The sequence below is a fragment of the Tachypleus tridentatus genome, chromosome 2, assembly GCF_004210375.1.
Source record: "Tachypleus tridentatus isolate NWPU-2018 chromosome 2, ASM421037v1, whole genome shotgun sequence".
Lineage (NCBI taxonomy): Eukaryota > Metazoa > Arthropoda > Merostomata > Xiphosura > Limulidae > Tachypleus > Tachypleus tridentatus.
The window spans coordinates 49893218-49912424 of NC_134826.1; the positions used below are offsets into that span (position 1 = coordinate 49893218).

Below are 19207 nucleotides of genomic sequence, written 5' to 3' on the forward strand. Positions count from 1 at the left end.
GTTTTCTGTATATCATTTCATAGAACAATTCCATGACCATATTAGAGATTATATTAGCTAACACAACAGAAAACAAAACTGAAACCTTGGTTAAATTATCATAGTTGTTAATGAAGGATATCGTTGAATGCACTATGAGTTTCTGAACTGTATCGTTCTGTTTTGTTATTTCTTTACCAGCTAGAATATATATTATGCATCCGTAATAACTGTCCAAGATATTACATTTTATAATCCCATATTGCAGCTTGTACCCTGGGATCTTTTCAGTTGATGCAGCATTTTTTGTTTAATTCGTTTTTGTTTCGACTTGTTTTTGAGTTAAAATAACAAATTCTATAATTAGTCAGAGGTTTGGATTTGTTGTTTTTTAACGCAGTCCTTCCAAATGATTTTACTTATTTAATTTCATTAAAATATAATTATTTTCACTAAAATATATATGTATACATGAAGATTTCCAGTTTGAGAGAACTTCAATGTCTATATCCTTTTGAAACGTCTGAAGGAAAACAAACACTTGAAATGTGACAGAAGCAGTATGTGAAAGTTTTTAGGATATATAGATTTTATATAACATTAATTTATGAATATCATCAAAGTCGCTAGTGTGATGGGTTATCCCTCACGTTCGTTTGCTCTTGATATTTTAAAAATAAAACACTTACACTGTCAGACCAGGCATGGCCAGGTGGATAAGGCAATCGACTCATAATCTGAGGGTCGAGGGTTCGAATCCCTGTCACATGCTCGCCCTTTCAGTCGTGGGGGTGTTATAATGTTAGGCTCAATCCCATTATTCGTATTCCCATACTTAGTTTATAAATAATAACTAACTTGTCTTCTCATCAAAGTCCGAAAAAATTACATCTGTGAGTTTCTATAAGATGAACAACTGGACCAAACGTAGCCAAATGATTAGTGTGTTGGATTGAAGAACGCGGAGTTCAAGACATGACACAACCAAACACGCTGCGCTGTAAGCACAGTGTTGTTCAATTAAAAAAGTGGGTCAAAACCCTTGTGGCAGCTGCCATTATATTTGTCTTTAGTTCAATCGTGGGAACAGTTTTGCCTAAACCCCCAAGGCTGATAGTTTAGCGTGTATACGAAGGGTGACGTTCAGGTTCAAAATTCCAGTTTATTTTCATGAACACGTAAGCAGAAGTCGAAAGCAAAATAGTGGTATTCCTATCCGCTCGATTGAAATGGCATATTAAACTTTTATAATCAGATTTCGGTGTTAGAAGCTTTTATAACTGAGTGGAATAAAAGTGTAATATTCGATTACGATGTTATAAGGAATGAGCGTGTAGAATCTTCCTGTCTCAGCGATATAAACGTTTGTTTGTGTCAAAGATTCGTTTGTAATCATTTATGTTGTCTAAATATTATTTCTGGTTTACTCCAGAAATTGTTTTGGTAGTCACACTCATGTGTTTGTGAAACGTTAAACCACAGTACGCTCTCTCTAACGTTGTAAGAACGCACACTCAAAAGTAGAAATTTTAGTATGGTTCAGTAAGTGATCCGAGTAAACTAGCAACGAAAGCTTTTATTTTTCAAACTGGCATGATACTTGTTTCTTCAGAAAATGTAATTAAAGAAATATACAGTGGTACGATGTTCTGTAAATATTATGTGGCTGTAAAAGCAGTCTTTGAACTGGTGTTATGCAGTCCTGCAGGCGCCAGTGGCATCGCTAAGTTGGCAGTTCGGAACATTTATAGCGTGAAATCAAGACGCGCTTTCGTTCGCGATTTTCTAAACGTTTTGGTAAATAAAGTCCATTAAAGTACAACATAAACATGTATGTAAATGTAATGTGTTCTTCAACATTCTGTTAATATTTATCTTGTTTAATGCTAGTTTCTTGTTTATGTTTTTCTCTAAGCGATCTGTTCGCCTATTTGTGAAAATAGAGGAACATGCAAGAAACCTAACAAATGTTCTTGTTCGCCCGGCTGGACCGGGTCGACTTGCGAAACAGGTAATTACAATTCTATAAATAATACTGGACAATCAGCGTTCTATACAACTGTTATGAAATGAAAATGTTTTATATTTATAGCCTTAACAAATGAAAATTTACAAAGGTTAATTGGATGTTTCGTCCATGTACCAGATATTGATACTATGTATTTTAAAGTTAGAAGTTTTGGGTTTGGGCTAATTGTAGCGTGTCCAGATCGTGAACACAGGGACTGATTATTCTTATATCGTATCCGAGAAAGAACCAAAAAAAACACGTTCCGTCCTTTGGGTTTGGTTTGTTTAGAATTTCGGGCAGCAGCCAGGCATGGCCAGGTGGGTTAAGGCGTTCGACTCGTAATTTGAGGGCCGCGGGTTCGAATCCCCGTCGCACCAAATATGCTCGCCCTTTCAGCCATAGAGGCGTTATAATGTGAAGGTCAATTCCACTATTCGCTGATGAAAGAGTAGCTCTTGAGTTCGCGGTGGGTGGTGATGACTTTCCTCTAATATCACACTGCTAAATTAGGGACTACTAGCGCAGATACTCCTCGTGTAGCTTTGCGCGAAATTCAAAACAAACAAACAAACATACCTTACTCTCTCAGTTATAGATTTTTTCTTTTGCTAACACCAACGAGAAGAAAAAAAATTAAAATATTCTGTGGCTCATCTTCCATTTACATGTCGATATACTGATGTGGTTTGGATTCTTCAAGTTAAAATAATTTTTATGTCAAGTTGCTAACGGCAAAAAGATAAAATAATCGATTTTGAAGTCTCTACAACAACCAAAGAAAAAGAGAGGGGAGGACTTTCCTTTGTTTGTTTGTCGAGACATGAAAAAAATGTAGGAATGTTATCGCACGTGCTGTTTGTTTTTATTTACTGGTATAACACAATAGTACTTAACAGCCAAAACATTTAAGCCAGAAGAAAAATCCACTAAACAGCTAACTTTGATTGTTGAATGTTAACACTAGAGATGAAAACAACCAAGAAGTAGAAAATGTAAAGAAATAATTAGTTTTTAGAAGGAATATCTTCTCTGCACTTACAGGTGGATGAATGGAAGAACGAGCAGACGGAAGGACAGATAAATGGACAGACATAAGGGAGAGCAAAAAACCAGCCAGTTTATTACACAAACAAATATATATATATATATATATATATGTATGTATTCATAAAATATCTTTTCAGAATAATTTTCCTTATTATTTTATAGAAGTACTTATTTACCCCAGGTAGATAAATTGAGATGTGTAGGCTAAGTTTTTTTACAGCATATTTATTTATTTCAGACATATAGATAGATCTAGGCAAAATTCACCTGGTCTTTTACAAACCAGTTGTATATTTCACGTAGATAAATAGAATGACATAGATAAACATATTTTACATGCTATTCTTAGAGCAAAGATTGAGAAAGATTACTAGATCTGAGGCTATTGACTCTTTCACACTGACCGATTGTTTTGTTCGCGACGTGCATCTGCTGAGAGGGTTTGGTTTGTTTGTTTTGAATTTTGTGCAAAGCTACACGAGAGCTATCTGCGCTAGCAGTCTCTAATTTAGCAGCGTAAGATTAGAGGAAAGGCAGCTAGTCATCATCATCCACTGCCAACTCTTGGGCTACTCTTTTTACCAACGAATAGTGGGATTAAGCGTGACATTATAATGCCCCCACGGCTGAAAGGGCGAACATGTTTTATGTGACAGGGATTCAAACCCATGACCCTCCAGTTACAAGTCGAGTGCCTTCACCACCTGGTCATGCTGGGACCTACTGATAGGGAAATCATAATAATAAAACTTTCCCTTGCTGAACACATGGATTAATGCTGACGTCACTGCAGAATGTTACGTATTGTAATTTATCCTGGACGAGTCTCCAATTTATTATGTTACGTACGGTACGTGTTACGATTTCAAACAGCCGGAAATTTTAATTTAAAAGTTAATTAAATGTTAATATGTATCAAATTTATAATATTTGCCAACAAGATTGATACACAGAATTTTCTTTCTTAACACAAATATATTTTAATAAACAGATAACAATACACTTTATAATAACGATTATTACAAATAATGATTTATATACAACAGTTTTACAAAGTTACAAACAGTACTGAGTTTTCTATCTGGTTTGGAACTGAATCTTTTCTCTATGTTCACGTCGAGCAAATTAATTCTATGTTTATTCACAGGTACACTTTTCATGACGGCTAGCTAGCTTGAAGCACATGAAAGTTTCCACCGACGAGAATATCTAATGTCCTCGTAGAAAAATTAATATTCGAAATTAATTTAATGAATTTCGTAATATTCAAAATCTATAAACATTCCTGGTCAAATATCTATAGTTTTCTGATCAATAAGCGTTTGTTACAATTATAGCTTCCGAGGCTTATTGTATGCTGACTGTAGCAAACTAACAATACCTTAATCTGTCTCTTGGCGCTTCTAGTTATAATCTTTAGGCGAAATTCTAGAATAAAAAGTCACCTTCACACGTTTTCGAACACTGCAAGTCAAATAAACACAACATAACCATAGAAAACACTCAAATACTAAATAAAGAAACAAACATAAACAAACGTAAAATTAAAGAAGCCTTACTTATACAACAACTTAAACCCAAAATAAACCAATATAAAGGAACGCCTTTATACCTATATTAATATAATAAATTATATATTCAAACATCTAATACCGCCCTCTACATTTCGACACACAGTTACACAACCCCTTTCAAACATGTGGTCAGCTTCCGGTCAGTTACCTCTTTCTTTGTGAACCTGACGATGACCGAAGAAGGTCGAAACGTTGTTCGCTCTTCTATGTAAAGTGTTTTCTCAGCCCAAACGAGCCGTTTTTGCATATAAATTTCTCAACAAGTGAATTTCTCGTCATCACTGAAATTCTAGAAAGTTCACTTGGCACAGCAATATCTGAAGATACGCTAGTGCTTTTGTAAATCACATATTGTTGATTCTTACTTTCGAGAATCTTCTACAAATTTAGAGTTTTTTATATTAATTGATTGTTTGGAATTAAGCACAAAGCTATACAATGGGCTATCTGTGCACTGCCCATCATGAATATCGAAACCAGGTTTCTAGCGATGTGAGTCCGCAGACGTACCACTGTCCAATGACGGAGGGGGGCACAAATTTAGAGAACAGTTAACAATATACTGAAACAAACGTAGATATTATATATATATTAATATTAAATTCGTTACAAGAAACATGCGTGGTCAAAATTTTTGTTTTTTAACTTGTTTTGACGCAAAATTACTCGTGCACTCTTTCCATCGCAAGGAATCAAACCTAGAATTTTAGCGTTCTAAGTTTATAAACTTGCTGGTTTGTCAGTTGTTATCAATAATATTCAAGTTTATTGAAGTAAAATACAAATAATAAAAATAAGAAATGATATAGTATTAATTCTTACCCCAAAAATCTGATTTATAAATAACCCAAAACAAAATTATAATACTTAAAATTCATGTGCTTAATGTGTTCCACACCAAAACAGTTGTTCATGAAAACGCATAATATAAATAACTCCTAGACTCTTACTATGGTTGTTTTGTTTCATTCTGCTTGGTGATCCTTGTTATTAAACGAAAGGCTGTGTTAGCACCGGTTACAACAGGTGTTGTGGGTGACGTATTGTAACACTTTTTCCTTTAATTTCTTCAGGGGTTATTCGAATGGTCTCTGACCCAGTGCAGAACACGTATTGACAGAAAACAGACTTTAGTTTCTGTCAAAGTTAATTTTTAATGGGAATCCACGGTTCATAAATACCTACGGAAGTAAAGAGATTTGAAGAATTCTTCGAATTATGTACAGTAAACCCTAACTTTTAATTTCAAGTGTCGATTTACCATACGTAGGCTCGGTCTTACGGGTACACCTAGGTCATCAGAATTTAGGGGGTTTCTGTGTGAGAAGGGGTGCCGTCTGGGCTTCTCTTTAAGGTGTCGCCTGTACCCCAGCTCGTGGGTCAGCTGTAACTTTACAGACTTGCAATACAGATAGTATGGGGTTGGTTTCTCATGGATGACACGGCTGATGACCTACAGTGATTTTGTTCTAAAACAAACAAATAAAAAACCGTCGCTGGTTCTACTGGTATGATCTTGCTACCATGAAAATTAATCTGAATTTGCTTTGCTTGTGAGGTCTTGTATACTTGTAAAAGCTTAAGTGAACACTATTTGGTTGAACTAAGTGACACCAGGTGCCCCAGCTGTTCGCATATTAAACATATCAGCTAATACTATTAGATTGAATTAAATGACACAAGGCCCAGGGTTCGCATCCCCGTCGCACCAATAATGCTCACCTTTTCAGCAGTAGACGCGTTGGAATGTGACGGTCAAGAGTTGATGGTGGGTGGTGATGAATAGCCGTCTTTCTTCTAGCCTTACACTGCTAAATTACGGATAGGTAGCGCAGATAGCCCTTATGTAGCTTTGCGCGAAATTCAAAAACAAACTCCACAGATTTTGAAAAATAGCACCTAATCTGCACACACAACGACAAAATTTACCCAACAAGCGACCTCTGTTTTCTCAACCTTTATTAGTAACCCAATTTGAAGTTATTGTACCACTTACAATTTCAGCTGAGAAACTAGAGTAAAATTTCAATAGCTCGCCACCAGGCAAATATCATTTTACATATGTTCACGTCCCTTCAATATATTAAAATAAGCAGAGCTGATTTAATATTGTTCACAAGTTTCTTTGGTATCTACATATTTTGTATGTTATTGGACGTTAGAGTAGAGTTTAGTGAATAATTCTATTTCCTTTTTCTCAAAAACTTGGAGATGATCAATTATTTTTTTCTCTTTTTTGCAGAGGATAAAACTTTTACTAATAATTTATACTTTTAATAATTTGTAGATCGTTCAATCGCTCAGTAGAATTTTAAAAATCCCGTTAAAACTTTCATAATTAAAATAATCAGTTCATTTTTTGTTCCCTTGCTTTCTCTTGGACGAGAGAGGGTTTCACAAGAATATAATTTATTGAGCCTAAGATGCAAAAGAAATCCGTTGAAACGAGATCGGTATATTTGACTGACTACTGTAAATAGAGTTTTAGATAGTGGTTTATCAGGTATATTAAAGGTTTTTAGTGTGTTGCTATTATTACACATTTAAAGATAATACATCTTACTTATTCTGCAGTCATAACGCGTTGTCTGAATTGATATACATTGTATCGTGACTCAAACTGCCAGTACTCTATACACGAGAAACCTACATTTATTCATTAACTTACCGTTGTGAAGTCCAATAACATTTTCTTTGAAAGCTCGCTTAGAGCTAGCAAAAGTTGCTGGGGTTGAGGGTTGAAGAGAATTTTCTCCATTACTGTTTTCTGGAGACGAACATGCTGTTGAAAAAATAAAAAAGTTCTTAAATGGTAAAGCCACTATAAATTTATTCTTAAAAAAATAAAGTGAAAAACAGAGAGGCAGATTGTGTGTATGTTCTGTACTGAGTTACGTGTACCATAAGCTTCTTTATAAAGGAATTATTTTTCCTAAACTTATATCCTTTAATTCTAGGTTGCTCATTGTTGTTTTTTGTAGGTTTTAGAGCCTCTCAGTCCTCATTAGTCTTATCTGACCGAACTGTCAGCATTCTAGTAAACAATAGGCCCAAAGAGTAGAAAGCGTTCTTCAAACTGTAGGACGTGAACCACGAATCGTTGCATTCAGAGTTCGAGAAGACTTACCGCTAGGAATCCAACAGAAACGCAGAAGATGAGTCAAGAAAATATATATAAACGAACTTAAAACACCAATGTTAGGGTATATCGAAACGATGTAAGAATAAACTAAGTTTATTTACGTTTTCAAACTTTACACTAATGAGTATAAGCCCCACCTGTTAATGCACATGGATTAACTACATTAAGCACCCGAAAGTGTTTCCTATTACGGTCATGTGTTCGATGTAAAATCTCCGTCTCATAAAGCGTATTTCTGTATCGTTGTGATGAATAAGGACTCTCTGTAAAAAGTAAGTTAATGCATGAGTAATTTTACTTCATGTTTTGTTAAGAATGAATTAAGTAGATTCAAAGTTTTGTTCTTAAGAGAGCTTGCAGACGATATTTATAAAATTTAGCATCTAATGACCTCATAATACTCATCTAATCATATACAGCTGTTAGTTATAGCTTAAAGTTTGTCGTGGTTATCGCACGAAGTATGTTCGTTGTTGAAATCATTGTTTTCTCTGTGTCAGACTTGTAAAAAATATTATTCTTTTCAATAAAATGTTCATCTGTTTATCGTTAGATCACATAATGATAGATGACATTACAATGGATATTTACTATCTCGGTTAAGATTACTCAATGTAATATATATATATATATATATAACTCAGAAGTTTCAAGAAATTAATCTTAAGTACTTACAGGGAAGGACGTTTTACGTATAAGATGAACGTAGTAGAGATGCCAACTATTTCAAATGACTGAGCGTAATGATTGTAGTCAGAGTCCGTACAGATATCGTACAACCACTGGATACAGTTTTGAGTTATCCATGTCTGTTGATCCATCTGTGGCTAAACTGTAAACATTGTAAGTAAGTATGCTTGAAATCATTTTGTCATCTTCACAACCCAACATTTGTACAATGGCTGTAGTTTTGGTTCTAGCACAGCCATATTTTTTCGCTATATCAGAGTTTGGGAACAATATTTCTGAATAGATGTCCTGCATAATCGGCTACAGCTAGGGATGAATTATGAGCAATGATAAATTGCGTGAACATTACTTTTGCATTCATGGTTTCATATTCTGAATTTTTACTCATAAATGTCGTTATCTGCATCGTTTTTTACTTCGCCTCAGCCTTTTGTTGGTGAGATGCCGATTTTGTATGTCTGGAACAATCGTTTATCCTGCCATGCGTTACAGAAAAATCGATATGACAAACTGTACAAAACGCATGACTGTCACTGACTTTTGATGCAATGACCAAATATTTTGCACTATACTCTTTCCTAAATTTTTGATTTACAGTTTTAGTCCTTTTAAATTTGCCAGAAACAAGACAACCTGGTAAATGAAGCCTCTTTTTTTTTCCATCTTGTGAACGATCGCATTGGTGTTTCTATGCCGCTTAGAAAACGAGAAATACCCATCTACGCGAGGGCAGATTGGCTAACAAGCACTGATGACATAACTATGGATTCCCCCACGCACTCAAACTATTGGTAGACGTCGGAGATACAAATATTTTTTTGTTATTTCAAGCATAAACATAATTATCGCCATTTGGACTATGTCTTTTATTTATTATCAAAATGTAGTTGTATCTCACTAGAAATTTTATGTTCACCCCTTTCAAGCCCTGGGAGAACAATTTATCACTTTATTGTATAGACCTATATAATATATAATAATTTGGAAGTTGCAACAAGTTGTAATATTTCTCTGTATGAGCGTATAGTCGTAATGTATACACCAATATCGTAATGAGTACGCTCAAATCATAATGGTTGGCATCTCTGCGTAAGTCTTAATGTCTGAAACTTTCTTCAAAACTTAGAAATAATTTGAGTCATATAGAAACATTAAGTTAAGCTAGACTGAATGCGCGAGCATATTAATCGGTGCATGATTTAGTTTGTTTGTCTGTTAGTGTCAGCCCGCCAGTCAGATAGTTTGTTTAATTCTTATTAATTTTTTGTTTGTCTGTTTGAAAGTTATAATAAAATAGAAAGTCATTCGTAGAGTTTGACGTGAATCAAACAGCAGAGTTATAATAAAATAGAAAGTCATTCGCAGAGGTTGACGTGAATCAAACAAAAGAGTTATAATAAAATAGAAAGTCATTCGTAGAAGTTGACGTGAATCAAACAAAAGAGTTATAATAAAATAGAAAGTCATTCGTAGAAGTTGACGTGAATCAAACAAAAGAGTTATAATAAAATAGAAAGTCATTCGTAGAGGTTGACGTGCATCAAACAAAAGAGTTATAATAAAATAGAAAGTCATTCGTAGAGTTTGACGTGAATCAAACAGCAGAGTTATAATAAAATAGAAAGTCATTCGTAGAGTTTGACGTGAATCAAACAAAAGAGTTATAATAAAATAGAAAGGCATTCGCAGAGTTTGACGTGAATCAAACAAAAGAATTATAATAAAATAGAAAGTCATTCGTAGAGGTTGACGTGAATCAAACAACAGAGTTATAACAAATATAGAAGATCACGTGTCTCTTCCAGAGATTACGAGTAATGTGTCAAACTAAAAGTTAGTTCCATCCTCACCTTGAGTAAGAGTTGGTTCAAAGGGAAAATTGCATACTACACGAGAGCTATCTACGCTAGTGCGTTCCTAATTTAGCAGTGAAAGCCTAGAGGAAAGGCAGTTGATGAACTCTATCCAATGTTGAGCTACTCTTCTACCAACGAATGGTGTGTTTGGCTGTAACGTTATAACGCACTCACGAGGGTGAATGAGTAGAATATATTCAAAGAAAGAAGAAAAAATATTTTATAACTGTTTTTAAACTTCTGAAAAATTTATATTAATTAAAAAAATGTTATACCAAGAGAGCAAAATCATTAACTAAATAAAACGTAAAGAAATATTTTATGAAAATATTAAAAAAACATTATATCAATTTTAAATTTCGCTTATGGTTATTGGTTTGTTTTTGAAATTCGCGCAAAGCTACTCGAGGGCTATCTGTGCCAGCCGTCCCTAATTTAGTAGTGTAAGACTAGAGGGAAGGCAGCTAGTCATCACCACCCACCGCCAACTCTTGGGCTACTCTTTTACCAACGAATAATGGCCGTAGCATTATAACGCTCCCACGGCTGAAATGGCGAACATGTTTGGTGTAACGAGGATTCGAACCTGCGATCCTCGGACTATGAGTTGAGTGCCTTAACCACCTGGCCATGCCGTGCCTTTATGATTATTATTTTTACTGAAGTAAATTACAAAGTTTACTTAGTAATAATTATTACGACGTTTCAAGTTTTAAACCACGTTGTCGTTTCCGGATCACTTTTATTATGTAACACTCTTTACATGTTATTTTTAGCATTAACAGAAATAATGCAGTCTTTCCAAAATTCTTTAAACTTTCTTCAAAGCTTATTATGTAAAATGAAAAGCGCCCTCTGTGACGACGTATTCTTTATCCTCTTAATGTTGAAGAGACACTTTAAGTGATTCTTGCTTGACAACTTACACACGGTTTTTCTTGTTTTTCGAAGTATCTAGCTTGAACGAAGTGCTACTAAATGACAAGATGGAAGTTCTTATATCTTTCTCAAGATAACAGAGATTCTACTAATGCAATCTTCTTTTGCACACTGTCACGTTCTACACATTTAAAATGATAAATGCTTTGAACTCCAAGTGTTGCTGGTTTATCAGTTAACTTAGGATGAAAATTTTCAAAGAATTAAGTGGAAAATATTTGAATAGGAAGAAGAAATTAATATCTTGATAAAGTAATTTTAAAGATATTGTACTATAGAGCTTCTAGGATGTAGATAGACGGACAGACAGATATTTGTTTATTATGAAAGGAAGAGAAACTCATGAGGTAAGGTTTTATATCTACAATTAATATATACAGATACATTTAAGTTATATATACGTATATTCATGTACTTCCAAAATTTAAATTATAGTTTAAAAGTTATAATTTATGAGTCCTAGTATTTAGAAAATTTGACAAATTACAGGTGTTCGTCTATAAAAGCTAATGTAACATCTGTCTCAACCTAATTCGTTTATTTAAGCGCAGACTGACCGTGTGGTGGCGCTCTTAATCCAGAAACTGGCAAGTTGTGTTTATGTGTGTGTGTGTTTCTTATAGCAAAGCCACATTGGGCTATCTGCTGAGTCTACCAAGGGAAATCGAACCAATGATTTTAGCGTTGTAAATCCGTAAACTTACCACTGTATCAGCGGGGGACAGTTGTGTTGCGATACTACAAAATATTCCTTTACTTTACGCTGTACATGCGTTTTAAGAATGACAGTCAATCCCTCAGCCTAACGAGTTGCTGCCATCTTGCTTGTTAGTGATTGAAAATTAAGGACGGTGTCAAATTGTCTTAGTAGCTTTGTCAGAAATAGAAATGAAATATTTTTACGTTGATTTGTTTGTTTTTGAATTTCGCGCAAAGCTACACGACACGAGGGCTATCTGCGGTAGCCGTTCCTAATTTACAGTGTAAGACAAGAGGGAAGGCAGCTAGTCATCACCACCCACCACCAACTCTTTGGCTACTCTTTTACCAACGAATAGTGGGATGGTTTTTCACTTCTGACGGCCCCCACAGGTGAAAGCATGTTCAATGACGAGGATTCGAACCAGTGACCTTAAGACTGACAGTCGAGCACACTAACCACCAGACAACACCAGACCAGACTTAAATTGTAAACGTGAGATTTGTGAAATTACTATAAGTATACGGTCTGTCTAAATACCTGAAATAACGTAAAATGACACTTTTCTATTTCTTGTTCAATTAGCTTGCAACGAGTTATATAACTTTTAAATCCATAAAAAATTATTTTCTTTATTATTACTTTATTATTTGATGTTAACAGAAATAAGGCTTTCGTATAAAAGTTCCAGACCCCTAAAACATTTTTCTAAATACGTGTTTAGGTGTGATAAAGGCTGCACCTCATACAGTTGCTGAAATTTTTTAATGTCAAAAAACAACGTATTTTTCCAAAGTACAAGAAATCGCGCCCGAACAGATTCACAGAAGGTTTGTTGTTTCAACTTGAAATTGATTGTTTCTCTTGACTAACTCTTAATATAAGTGTGATTTACACGTACGATTATTTGTTTGTTTGTTTTTTTATTTCGCGAAAAGCTACACGAGGGCTATCTGCGCTAGCCGTCCCTAATTTAGCAGTGTAAGACTAGATAGAAGGCAGCTAGTCATCATCACACACCGTCAACTCTTAGACTACTCTTTTACCAATGAATAGTGGGATTGACCATCACTGTATAACGCCCCCATGGCTAAAAAGGCGAGCATGTTTGGTGCGACGGGGACGCGAGCCCGCGACCCTTAGATTACGAGTCGCATGCCTTAACCCACCTGGCCATGCCGGGCTCTTACACGTACGAACAGTTTGTTTGTTGTTTTGTTAAATTTCGCACAAAGCTATTCGAGGACTACCTGCACATAGCCGTCCCTAATTTTGAATTTAAAGACTAGAGGGAAAGCACCTAGTTACCACGACCTTTCGACAAATCTTTGGTCGCTATAATCGAATAGTAGGATTTGATAGTCACAGTTATAATGTACTTACGGTTCCAGATCTAGCATTCCGTCTGCTGGACCACGCTAGACTCACATGCTAACACATATTGATTTTTAGCGATGTTAATAACATTTTTCTCATGGAACATACTTCACTTGGAAGCGACCACAGTGACTTCAAGACAATCTGTAGGTTCTGTAATGTATTACATAAATAATTCAAGGGCTTAAAAAAATCCAATTTAAACGTCACTTTCTGGATCTATAACTGCTGCTCACGTAATATATATATATATGCCATAAACCTGGAGAACAGTTTCGTTTGGTTTGAATTTTGCGCAAAGCTACACGAAAGATATCTGAGCTAACTGTCTCTAGTTTAGCAATGAAATTCTAGAGGAAATGCGTCTAGTCATTGCAACCTACTGCCAACTCTTGGGCTACTCTTTTACCAACGAATAGTGAGATTGACCGTTACTTTATAACGTCCCCACGGCTGAAAGACGAGCATGTTTGGTGTGACGGGGATTCGAACCCGCGACCCTTAGATGTAGTGCCCGCAAGCAAGTGAGTAAGTGAAGTGAATCTCTGACGTCACGACACGCTGTGTAAGAAATAGGTTCAATTGGCCAATGTTCAATGACAAACTAGAATGTGATGTGATTTATTTTTAAACGCTGAGTAAAGAATAGGCTTAGGATCTACTAAGCAAGTACTTGGGTTTTTTAACAGATAAATTGGTTTAAAATGTCGCTTTACTTAAGATTTTTTATGAGAGCGGTTTGTAACCTGGACGTTATGTGTATTAAGAGTACTGTATGTATTAAATATTATGTGCATTAAAAGTACAAGAGAGTTCACGTGTTTCTACTTACGTAATAAAAGTAAATAACGTTTGTTTTCGGTTCAAAACCTTCACATTCTTTGTCGTGGCGAATTGAAAGTAATCGTAATAATGTTTCTAGATTTATCTATTTAATTTAAAAGTTATTTTTTTAGGGACGATCACTTCTACTATTTCTAAGTAGAAAGATTACTTTTAATTAGGGGCCTGGCATGGCCTAGCGCGTTAAGGCGTGCGCTTCGTAATGTGAGGTTCGCGCCCGAATCGCGCCAAACATGCTCGCCCTCCCAGCCGTGGGGGCGTTATAATGTATCGGTCAATCCCATTTTCGTTGGTAAAAGAGTAGCCCAAGAGTTGGCGGTGGGTGGTGATGACTAGCTGCCTTCCCTCTAGTCTTACACTGCTAAATTAGGGACGGCTAGCACAGATAGCCCTCGAGTAGCTTTGTGCGAAATTCCAAAACAAAACTTTTAATTATCCGTGGCGCCAGTGCATTAGATCTGCGTGTGACGTATTCATGACATCATATCTGCACCCTGAAAATGGAGAAAAATGGTTCTCTGTGACGGAAACGGAGGCTAAACGGGAAAGTAGTGACCCTATTGCAAACAGATAAAATTTTCGCGAAGTTGGGGGCTGCACACTGCGTAATCAAAAGGTTTTTTCATTATCATTTAAGTAAGAGTTCCATCATGGTACGATTACGTATATTAAGAGCATTGTGTGTATTAATGTTATTATGTGTATTAAGAGTATTGTATATGTTAATGTTATTATATAAATTAAGAGTATTGTATACATTAAAAGTATGATTTGTATTCAAATATGTAAATTTATATACAGGTTTCACCAGAAATGGCTCATTTAAAATTCCAAAAACGGATAAACTTAAATTTCATTATTAAAGTTAACAAGATAAACTTAACAAAGAACAAAGATCCTTGAGAAATTCTATGTTAGGCCCATTTATTCATGCCTTTCCAGACATTAGTTGTATCCATGTTCACAATTAAACTCAAATTGCAGGTTAAAAACAGACCCTGATCTGGCAGCAGGTTAAGTGATAAAAAAGAAAAGTTCTCGGTATGAATGTTAAAAGTACCCCAGTGGCTCAGCGGTATGCCTGCGGACTTACAACGCTAAAACCGGGTTTCGATACCCGTGGTGGGCAGAGCACAGATAGCCTATTGTATAGCTTTGTGCTTAATTCCAAACAACATGAATGTTAAAAACCAACTTTTAAATAACCAGTTTAAAATTAGTGGGTCGTTACTCACATAACCTGTTAAGTATGTAGAAAATGTGGTCTAAGAAATTGGCCAACAGGAGGTCGAACTCAATTCGTTGTAACAGGAGATAGTGTTAAATCGATTTAACTAATATTAAAGTAAGTCGTAGACTAATCGGTTTAAAACAGTTTTATGTTCAAACGCAAGTTGGCTTTTAACTCCCCTAAGCTTATTTCATAGTCCCAACGTGTATTTAATCCGTTTAGTGTTGCTCTTCCCTTACTAAGAGGTGAGTGAGATCCCCTGAAGGATAATAATAAATTATCGAAGTAATAAGTTAATGCACGTAGAGAGTAAAACAGATACGAAAATGTGTGTTGTTATGTTTCTTACCTTGTTATATAAAAAGGCCTTCTAAGCTCACGTGATGCAGTTATGCATCCTTGAACTAGCGCATGTCCATTGAACATAATGACCCAGTGATTTCAACTCGGAACTGAGTTTTATGTCAGAAATTATTTGTTACCCAAGTTTTAAAACATATAAGCTAACAATTAAACTCTTATGACGATGTTACCGTGTTAAATGATGTGTTAACATTTCAAAGTTTGATCCAAGACAAACTTTGCAGATCAAAATTACACGGTCTCTCGAAAGGTCACCATCCTGTTTGCCACGTCACAGCTACGTTAGAGTTTGTTTTGAATTTCGCGCAAAGCTACTCGAGGGCTATCTATGCTAGTTGTCTCTAATTTTGCAGTGTAAGACTAGAGGGAAGGCAGCTAGTCATCACCACCCACCACCAACTCTAGGGCTACTCTTTTACCAACGAATAATGGGGTTGACCATCACATTATAACGCCCCATGGCTGAAAGAGCATCATGTTTGGTGCGACGGGGGTTCGAACCCGCGATCCTCAGATTACTAGTTGAGTGCTTTAATAACCTTGCCAGCCCAGGCCTGCTACGTTAGAGATATTTGTCTCTTTCACCAGATGTAGTCCAAGCTTGGACTATTTCGGCTTTGTCTGAACTTCAATACGAGCTGTTTTAAATGCAAAGCAAAAAACATAGGTTTTTTTTTTTTTCAGGAAACACGTACTTAGTCTAGAACCGCTTATTCCAAACATTCTCAGTTCGCAGCGCCCTTAGTGTCTCAGTAATTTTTTCACGGCGCCCCTCGGCAAAAAGAAAAACCTGACAGTTTCGTTTTTTAAGTAGTTAGGCCCAACTAACTACTTAGTAGCCGTTTGAAATAATAATACAAGTAAACTGAAAGTAAAAATAATATTTTTATTTCATTTTTAAATAACCACAGTTACTAATGGAATGTGTGCACCTGTTAAGCACTGTACAGCTTCTCAAACCTTGGAATCAGATTGGACACCACCACCCTCATTTCCTGTTACACATTGATTTTCGCGCGATACTTGCTTTTTATCACAGCAGTCGCCGAAAATCCAGCTTCGCAGAGATATGACGTCACAGATGGAGTTAGGATTCGTTGAGCTTTAGCACTTAGCAGCGGATAGTCATCTTTTATTGATATCCAAAACTCAGTTAGTTCCAAGCTGCCCAACTTTGTTTTTAAAGTCTTGTCACAAGAAGCTCCATAAGATTTTCTTCTGCAGATGTAAATTCAGATGAAGCCTTAGCCTTGAAGGAGTCTTTGATCCATGTGAATTTCTCCATATCTTCTGGAAGTTATTTTCAAAACAGTCACTGAACTGTGTTAGGTGCTCCTCAAAACAGATTTTAGTTCGTGTGTCAAATCAACTTCATTAGATGTAACAAACTGCTGTAACAGGGGAAACAGTCTTTGCCACCATCTTCATTCATTTTTCTTCTCCATAGTAGTAACTTTTCCTAAAAGCTGAAATATTCTCTGCGAGTTTCAGAATGTCCGTGTTGCTTCCCTGCAGAGAGAGATTCAACTCATTCAATTTTTCGAAGAGACCACACAGATATGCCAATTTTTACAAACAATCAGTATCCAAGAAGCTTTTAGCACATTCGTGTTCTTCTTCTTCGAGTTAAGAGTAGAGATCCTTTCGTAATTCGAACACACGGTACAGTACATTCCCATGGGAGAGCCATCGCGAGTTACAGTAGTACAACAAAGATGTGTGCTCAGATCTCACATCCTCACACATTTATTGTTCCCCACTGGTAAGCGATAAGTCCACGGATTTATAATGCTAAAATCAGAGGTTCCATTCCCCTCAGTGGACTCAGCAGATAGCCCGATGTGGCTTTGCTATAAGAAAACACACATACACGCAGTTGCTTTTTTTTTTAAATCGCCTTCTGTGGCCGAGTTTTTATAAAGTTCATCACATTTAACATACTTTCCAGGACTAGGTTAAGTGCAGGACTCAAGTGCTTTGACGCAAGGGCTTCTCTGTGGATTATGCAGTGGGTCAACAGTGCATCAAGAGCTTCGTTTCGTATGAGTACCTGCAATCCTCCATAACACCCGGACATAGACCGACCACCATCGGTACAGACACCAACACACTTAGTCCAGTCTAAGTTGTTTTCATACATATCAAAATGTCAAGGATCTCAAACAAGTCTTGAGCCTTTGTACCTGCAGTGATACTTTTACAAAAGAGAAGATCTTCCACAATTTTGTCACCATCCATGAACCGTGTGTAGCAAGTCAAATGAGCATCCTTGTTACTATCTGTCGCCTCATCTAGCTGCAACCTGAATTCTTTCCCTTTCGTATTTTTCAATTAGCTGATCATTGAGGTATTCAGCCATGAGTTGGATTTTACGACTATTAGTATTGTTGGATAAAGGCACCTTTTGAAGCAATATTCCCGCAAATTCACCAACCATAATGCTCACCATATCCACTGCAGCCAGTAAAATCAGTTCTGCCATTGTGCGAGGCTTTTTACATTTCGCGTCTCTATGTGCCACCTTGTAGAATGCTTGGTATTGATGTTTGTTTCAAAAATGCATCTTTTTGTTCTTTCAATTCTTTTAACTTTCTGGTAAAATAATCACGTGATTTACCAGCCATGTTAAAATGATTAGTCTCTAAGTGATGATTTAGTTTACTTGGAAGCATGCACTCTGGAGCCAAGACTTCAAAACACGATACACACTGTGGACACTCTTCATGATTGACATCTATTGAAGCAAAACCAAAATCTAGATAACTATCGTCATATTTCCGTTTCTTCACAACTTTTCCACTGCTCTGTGGTTCGCCATCCTTTTCTTTACTCCCACACTTCTTATTAATGTTCAAAAATCTTTGCATTTTTATGGACAAGAACTAAAAATCAACAAAATAATTCATTGAACTTCACTAGACCTAGCAGACACATGATCACAACACCCTTTAGTTATGTCGATTACTGACGAACCTGGAGAGTCGACAGGTGTTTATATACAAAATATAAAAAATGAGAAAGTTCAAGAAGTTACTGGCGTAACCAAAAGTACAAGTAAACAAAAACATTCGAGAACGTAATCGAAAGGAATGTAGCGCGATATAATGTTAAAAATGTGAACTACCTTGAACTTGTAGTTTGCTCGGTATCCGACAGGTGTCAATATTACTGTGTTTCCCTCGAAAATTTGAATTATCCCGTGGTGCCCCTGTGAGTTCGCCGCGGCTCGCAGTTTGTGAACCATTGGTCCAGAACATACTTCTACGTGTTAGACCATGATCTAACTTGTTAAAACATGATTCCATATGTTAAAAATGATTCCCTGTATTATATATTTTAATCAAAAGAAGATCTGCATTTGGTCACTTAAGACACTGAAAGTTTACTCCCTGAAACGCGAAAAAACTCTATCTTATATTCCGTCTGAGGACAAGCAATCGAGCTTACATTACACA

At 36.0% G+C, this 19207-nt stretch overlaps 1 long non-coding RNA gene across 1 annotated transcript in view; it reads right to left on the minus strand.

Moving 5' to 3' along the window:
• Nucleotides 1-6214: 6214 nt before the first annotated feature.
• LOC143245492 (uncharacterized) overlaps nt 6215-19207 on the minus strand; it is a 35750-nt gene continuing 22757 nt past the window's right edge. The window contains exons 2-3 of the long non-coding RNA XR_013025634.1: nt 7280-7393; nt 6215-6237 (exon numbers count right to left, since the gene is read on the minus strand). This is a non-coding gene — a long non-coding RNA (uncharacterized LOC143245492). The remainder of the gene's footprint in view (nt 6238-7279; nt 7394-19207) is intronic.